At 37.5% G+C, this 7,673-nt stretch overlaps 1 pseudogene across 1 annotated transcript in view; it reads right to left on the bottom strand.

Moving 5' to 3' along the window:
* The window catches only part of LOC144972489 (solute carrier family 22 member 7-like), a 33,003-nt pseudogene extending 25,330 nt beyond the window's left edge, over positions 1-7,673 (bottom strand). The window contains exon 1 of the transcript XR_013645364.1: positions 7,560-7,673. The product of XR_013645364.1 is annotated as a solute carrier family 22 member 7-like (transcript). The remainder of the gene's footprint in view (positions 1-7,559) is intronic.

A 7,673-nucleotide genomic window follows, 5' to 3' on the forward strand; every position in this document is an offset into this window, starting at 1 on the left:
ATGTCATACAGCTAGTCTACTCAAGACTGTACAACTTATAACAAAATTTTCTGAAGTTAAAGGACAGGTATCGACATCGTTCAAAATTTTTGGCTAAATTCAAGCTATTATTGATGGCACTCACTGAATTATCAAGATTATAACATTTTTTTATAAAACTGCTTCTTAACAGATACAGAAATTTGGTGTTGTTTTTTTTTTCTTGCGCTGCTTATACTATTATGACTTATATAATATTTTGACAAATTGAATACTAGTCATTTAAATCAAATAGTTACTGAGTGCTTACCCACTATTATAGATTGAAAAAAAAATGTAAAAAAGGCAAAACACACGTAGACACACAAAAGACACACACACACACACACACACACACAAATCAAACAAAAGCAGGGAAAATACCAACAAGAGAAAACAAATAAAAAAGAATAATAACCCCCCCCCCCGCCCCCCCAAAAAAAACAACAGCAAACAAAACAAAACAACAACAACCCCCCCCCTCCAAAAAAAAAAACAAAACAAAAAACAGAAACCAAAACAAAGAAAACCTGCCGAATCTTCCTCTGTGCCTAGCCAACCCAAACTCTCGAGCAGGTATTTGAATTGGATACTTACCAATAGGAGAACACGACAATTGTTCCTTATAAGAAATCAATCACCATTCTGGAATAAAAATCATATCCCAGAAGAAAAAAAAAACAAACAAAAAAACCCCACGAAATTAACACACGCACACACACACACACACACACACACACACACACACACCTAAAAAAAAACACACATAACTGATTATTTGACTCACAAACAGAGGAGGTGGGGTTTGTGAAACATTTAAGACGATACGGATATATCATGTAATTACGTAGATTCGAATCCAGCTCAGTAAAAGCAAAAACGGAATATTGCCCAGCTTTAGTGTGAAGGACGAATAGTGCAAGCAACACGATTTGTCCGTACGTACGGCAACCACGGTTGAAGCTATTCGACCTTAAGGACGAATAGGGCTACCCATCACTACAATATGACTGAAACATAATGTAGACATTTAAGCTAATTTAGTTCTCCTTGAGAATGAATAACGGTACAAGAAAATAAATCACTTGTCATAAGAAGTTACAAACAAATCTGTGGTTAGGTAGGGTACACATAAGAATAAAAGATAATCGAGAAGCGAAACTAAGGTAAGTATTGGAAGAAACATTAAATTGAATATTAGTGCTTTCATTTATCCATTATTGTTTCATCATTTCATATTTGGCGATTCTAGCTGGCACTACAATCGTTAATTAACAATACTATCCATTCATTTTTCGTTACATAGGATAAGAGTCAGAATAATCTTCATACATCACACATCTAATGAAAAAAAAGTAATGAGTTAGTACTTACTTAGATGTTTCTTAATTAGAGTTGATGAAAAAGTAGGTAAATGAAACTGGCGCTCATCATATTGGACAGCAAACAGGAAACAAAATTACCAAGTCAATTATTGTAGATGCCATCTACTAGTAAGTTGTGGATCATATTGACACGACTATGTCACTAAATAAATAGATGCATAATTTCACAACAAAAACAACAAAATGATGTAAACTTATATTGCCTATATACTTTTACTGAGAAAATATGATTTTAACTGAATTTTCCATAGTAAAATCATGGGGGATAAATGGCCCTCAAATAAGAAATAAATAGGACTTTCTAGTATTTTACTATGTGCAAGTCATGGGGGCCAAATGGACCCCAAATCAGAAAATAGGACTTTCTAGTATTTTTCTCTTTGCAAGTCATGGGGGCCAAATGGACCCCAAATCAGGAAATAGGACTTTCTATTTTAGTATGAAAATAGGGTTAAGTCTCAATGGGATATTAGTTTTAGGCAACCATGAGTTGTTATTTTTCAAACCTGTTGCTCTGCTATCTTGTGATAACAACGCCTCTCAGTTGTCATATGAATACTACTCACCATATGTCACTCGCTATCCTTCATATAATGCAGGGTTGATTGTGTGAAGTACGTTCGGGGCCGGAAGATAGCAAGTCATAGTACAGGCTACTGTACTGTGTAAGTCCGTGAACGGGTGACCAAATCATAGTACAGAGAAGGCAAATCTGTTACTATATGTCCCAATAAAAGTTTAACACAGAGGAGGCCGAAACTGTGTTATACAGGCCGGTATAGAATAAAACAAATATAACACAGGACACCAAACACTGTGTTGTAAAATATCAAAAGCTGGTCGGTATGTGACAGAGTAAAAAGCGACATAATATTATGTCGTAATATCACGTCTCAATAAAAGAGTGTGATTATAAAAAAGGAGCCCATTAACAATGGCAGAGATCTATACTCATGTTTTCGTCCAAGTCATCAATCACATGATTGGTTGCTGTCCAACGATTGGATATTTCTTAACAAATGTAAACACTCTGCTTTGTTTACAAATGTTATAAACATACCCGTGTGTCAAGCTGAATCAAGTGACCAATCGTGATGTTGTTAGATATTTCAAAAGCTGTGAACACTTTTCACTAAGTGGGTCATTTTGAGCACATTTTACAATGTGACCAATGACTTCGAGCACATGGAAATGTAATATAGATCATGCCCATTGAGTCGGTCAAGTCTCCATCCATATCCTAATGGATAGTGCAAAGTCCTGTACGTAAAACAAATTTGAGAAGCACGGTTGTTCTCAATATTTGTTGGTTCGTGATCGGTATCAAGTGAAGTGCTACACATCTTCACGAAAAATCAAAACAACGCTGTGTCAAGATTACAGAGGAGCAAACCCGAGACGACATCAAGACAAAATTTGTTTGTGTGTATTTACTGAATACGTTTTGGTTGTCAAAACTTTCATTTTTAATTTGACATTTTCTTTATCATTTAAGATAAAATTATAATTTAATTTAATCAGCAGACTTGTTTAATAATTTAAAGCTATACTAGCCCTACTCACTTCCTTTCTCATTCATTCAGTCTATCTCTCATTCATTTTATTCATCCAGTCGTATTTTACTGTTGTTATATTGTAAAAAGTGTTCACTCTCATTGATGTATTTCTAAAATAAATACTAACATGTTATTGTTTTGATCGACAGATTAATGTTATTCTGGCAGTGAAGACGTATCACGCGTTCAAACAAACAGGAAGTGAGGGGACTGGCAACAGGACGAATAGGTGAATATTACTCTGTCGCCCCGTGTAGTCTATTTCCACGTTAATTTTCGCACTTGTCAGCTAAGGTTAACGCGAAGTGAGTTGTGGGTTTTTTTTTTTGGTCTAAATTCAACCCTATTTTCCCTTTTAATTGAGCCTATCTACCATAACAGAAAAACGCAAACTAAAGTACTGATAAATTGTATCCCGCTTTAAAATAGCAACGGCTATTATCTTCAACTCACTTTTAGAGTTCCTTAAGTGCAGTGACACACTCATAAAGTTCTTTTCCGAATCGCGAACAACAACGAAGGCAAGGAATGTACCGGTCCTACGACTTGCCGTCCGGAGGCATAGGAAAGCCGTCCGGAGGTCATCTAAAGCATTTTCAAGCCATCTGGAGGTCCCCAGACCTGTACGAACCGTTCCAGAAGTCTTCTGCTTTCCGAAAGCTCCCCAAATTACGCCGGACGGCCATTCATAACTAATAGCCGTCCGACGCAGAACGAGGAGCTTTCGGAAGGCGGACGACTTCTGGAAAGGTTTGTACAGGTCTGAGGGCCTCCGGTTGGCTTGAGAATGATTTAGATGACCTCCGGACGGCTTCCCTGGGCCGCCGGACGGCAATTAGTATAAGCGCCACTGAATACTAATTGCCGTCCGGCGGAATTTGAGGCTAGAAGCTTTAATACCCGACGCTTCTGCGCGAACTTAAAATACTGGATTGGTTGTACCACCTTACACCCCACGATGCTTAAGAGTTCCCGAGCGGCGTTTAATTTGTGAAGGAACTTTCCGGAATTTAGGCTCGAGCAAAGATATCTGGAAAGGTTCGTACAGGTCTGAGGGCCTCCGGGGATGGCTTGAAAATGCTTTAGATGACCTCGGGACGGCTTCCCTGGGCCGCCGGACGGCAATTAGTATTACAGCCACTGAATACTAATTGCCGTCCGGCGTAATTTGAGGAGCTTTCGGAAGGCGTAGGACTTCTGGAAAGGTTCGTACAGGTCTGAGGGCCTCCGGATGGCTTGAGAATGACCTCAGAACGGCTCTCTTGGGCCGCCAGACGGCCCCGGCCGGCAATTAGTAGGACCCGAATTTACCCAATGGTAACCGTAGCTAGCCAACCAGCGGCCTCGATGAGAAACCCATCCGCCATTGAAATGGGCTGGGAATTGTAAACAAGCGCTGGCCATTCGTGAAATCTAAGAAAAGGACTTCCTGCTCGCTCGTTTTTAACTCAAAATTATTCAAAACGATGTCTCTAAAATGATATAAATGTGACTTCTTAACGTTTTCTTCACGGTCAAAACCACACAACATTCTATTAATGATTACGTCCTAGGCAAAAAGGAATACTGACAGGTCGACCGAGAGTTGAACTCGTCAGACGACAAACATCAATGCGAAGGGAAGAGACAGTCAAGCTATTGTTTGTCTTGTCCTGTTCTATATAGATAGAGAAAATGATAAATAGTGTAGCCTCGTGTGTGAGGGTTGTGTGTCATAGGCATGTTTTTAAATTGTTTCTGTTGTCTATATGTGTTGTGATGACTCTCACATTCACTCCATCAGCGCGACGAAACTGCCCCCCCCCCCCACCCCCTCTCCCTTTTTTTCCCCACCCACACGTAATTCACATGAGTAGAGTTGGACTCGATAGTTCAGTGTTTTAGCATTACAGTTAGAATTATCGTTTCCCGACATTAACAGCTATTTTAGAGGGGAAAATTCAACATTTTACAGCTGCTGTTACTACTACTACTACTACTACTTCTACTAATTGTTATTGAGAGAAAAACCTTTATTTAGAATCCTTGACCACAGGCGAGCCGCTGTGTGTGTGTGAGTGACGTGGCTGTAGTCTAATTTTATCAGAATTAGGAGGTCAAGGAGTGTTCTCTTTGAATAGTAGGATTATATTTTTTTTACGTATTAATATTCGTGTAGTGAAAGTTACAATGAAATCGTATTTTTAAAAAAAGACTTAGAATAACATGGGATCGAAATTATTCTGATTGTTAAAAAGTAGGCTATATAATATATATGTGACATATTTAGATTCAGTCACCAAGCATGATAAAAACAAACAAAAAACAACACAAATGATTTTAACCCTTTCCAGGCAAAAATTTGACGGCAGCATTTAAATATTTTTTGTCGACTAAAACATAGTTTACTTTACTAAGAACATGCACATTTTTATTTTGTTAGGGGTTGACTGGTTGAAGATATTGTAATCCTGGATTAGGTTAAAAGATGAAAAGCAGAAGAAAAATAATCAATTTAAAAAAAAAACAAAAAAACTGTAAACTTGGAACAAAACAGCACCAATGTCTAACTCTGGGACCAACCTTTAGATAACAAGTTGTTGGTGATGTCGTTTTCTGGTTAAGTCTTTACAGGTGTTTAAAGAGTATTGTCTTAGTATGCTTTTGACGAACTGAGCATGTGTTGTTGAATATGATGTGTCTGTCTGTAATTAGTTTGCCGTGGTGACACAACATTGTTCTACAAAATATGCAAAAAACTTCTTTAATAATCTGTGTTACATGATTGTCCTCACTTTCAAAATGATTTTCCATGGTTATCTAAATCTGTCAAAAATGATGGCACTAATCTTTCTGTTACTTTTATTATCAGTTTACTTATTGTTGTGCTATTGCCTGCTCTCAAAGGTCCCTCCTTGTGTGTAGTTAAGTTAGAAATTCTCTCAAAGGTCAGCTGCTGTAATAATTTTATAAAAATCTTCAGATGGATATAATAATCCCCCCCCCCCCCGCCACCCCCTGTCTTTTCTTTCCGTAAAACTAGATGATGATGGTTTGCTTGAATCATGATTGTCTAATGAGGCTAAAAATGTGAACAAACAGAACATTTGATTTTGTCTCGTAATTTCCTTGCGATAAATCCAGACATATAATACAAAACATCTGAATGGTACGCTGAGGGCTGGCAAAGGGTTTTCGTAAAGATCATAGTTTTTCTGTCTAATTCAGGTCGAAAAGAGGTTGTTGAATTGTCAACAGTAAAAGATGAATTTTCTTTGAAAAGCTTGTTTTCGGGGGCAGGTAAGCCCCCATTCTTCATCAAAAGAGACCTGAGGGCATATTTAAATTGAAGGACATTCGGGTTATTATTCCAGCCACCTCTTCTTCGTACCCTTGAAAACAATGTCTCAAAATTATCTTGAGAGAGTCTGTAAGTAAGTATGTATTTGTAGTTATTGGCCAAAAGTCTCCGAGATATCAATTCTATGGATGTCAGTGTTGCCAAAAATCCAATAAATCCAGTTTTCCTCTTTGATTGTAGTATTGGCTTGTTAGTATTGTCACATAAAGATGATATATAATTTCTGGCAAAATGAATAAACTCTAATTTTTCCTCAAGATTTTCCTTTGTAATAGGGCTTTTAAATCCTTTTGTACAGAAACTACTGCTGTTGCATAAATCAAACAATTTATCAAATATACGAATAAATTTACAAGTCGCTTCACTTCCAGCAAATTCAGGCAACTTCAAGTCATCCCGAAGAAACGTAATGGCAGAAGCACCAGAAGAGCTTAAAGTTTGGGCAACAAGAGAAACTTTCATTTTATTTTCACAGAATCTATATACTATCTTCTTTTTAGCTTGTAGGCAATGTTTAAATTACTTTCAAGCTGCAACGTGAAGTTCAACAATATAAGACCAATCAATTCTCTCCTCTCCACAACACAAACATTTCAGGTCGCCCAATGCATTTCTAACATTTTTAAATAAATGACAGGCATAAAAAATAAAGGGAATGGTTTTAGATGAATCCAAGGGGTTATGAAACTCAGGATCAATGACATCTGAACTTATAGTGCATCCAATAGCAGTTGCAGTCGCTTGGTTAACATAAGCTCCATCACACACAACCCCTTGAACAGAGAAGCCTGCCTCAGAGAGCCAAACTATCCCATCATTAATAATCCGTGCTTGCTGGGCTGCACTGATCTTATCAACAAGAAAAAGCCAATAGGGTGCTTAAAATATCGCTTTTGTCCAACGATGAGAAGAGTAAGACTTTCTGATGCTAATGTGTTTGGTGATGCAACTTGAAGATGACCATGGTTCACATGTTGAGCAAGTTTCGGTTTACAAATATTTGGGTATCTTAATTGACAATAAATTGCAATGGCATTTACAAACCGATGCTGTTATCTCTAAATTGAACAAAAGAATGAATTTTATTCGGAAACTTTCAGAATCTGACATAGACAAAACGTTTATGCACCCTTTTTTATAGATCCGTTTTGGAGACCGTTATTACTTTTTGTATTTCAGCATGGTGTGGAAATGCCAGTATTTGCGACATTAAGTAAGAAAATTGATCGGATAATTGATAAAGCCAGGAGTTATACTCACCCAATGTCCAATGTGGAAGAATTGTTCAAGAGATTTTGTCTAAGTAAAATGGAGAAAGTTATGAAGGATGGCGATCACCCCCTTCAGAAATATGTTCTCCACGAGGAGCCGTCG

The sequence above is a fragment of the Berghia stephanieae genome, chromosome 5, assembly GCF_034508935.2.
Source record: "Berghia stephanieae isolate SIO BIC M18660-M18661 chromosome 5, UCSD_Bste_1.3, whole genome shotgun sequence".
Classification (NCBI taxonomy): Eukaryota; Metazoa; Mollusca; class Gastropoda; order Nudibranchia; family Aeolidiidae; genus Berghia; species Berghia stephanieae.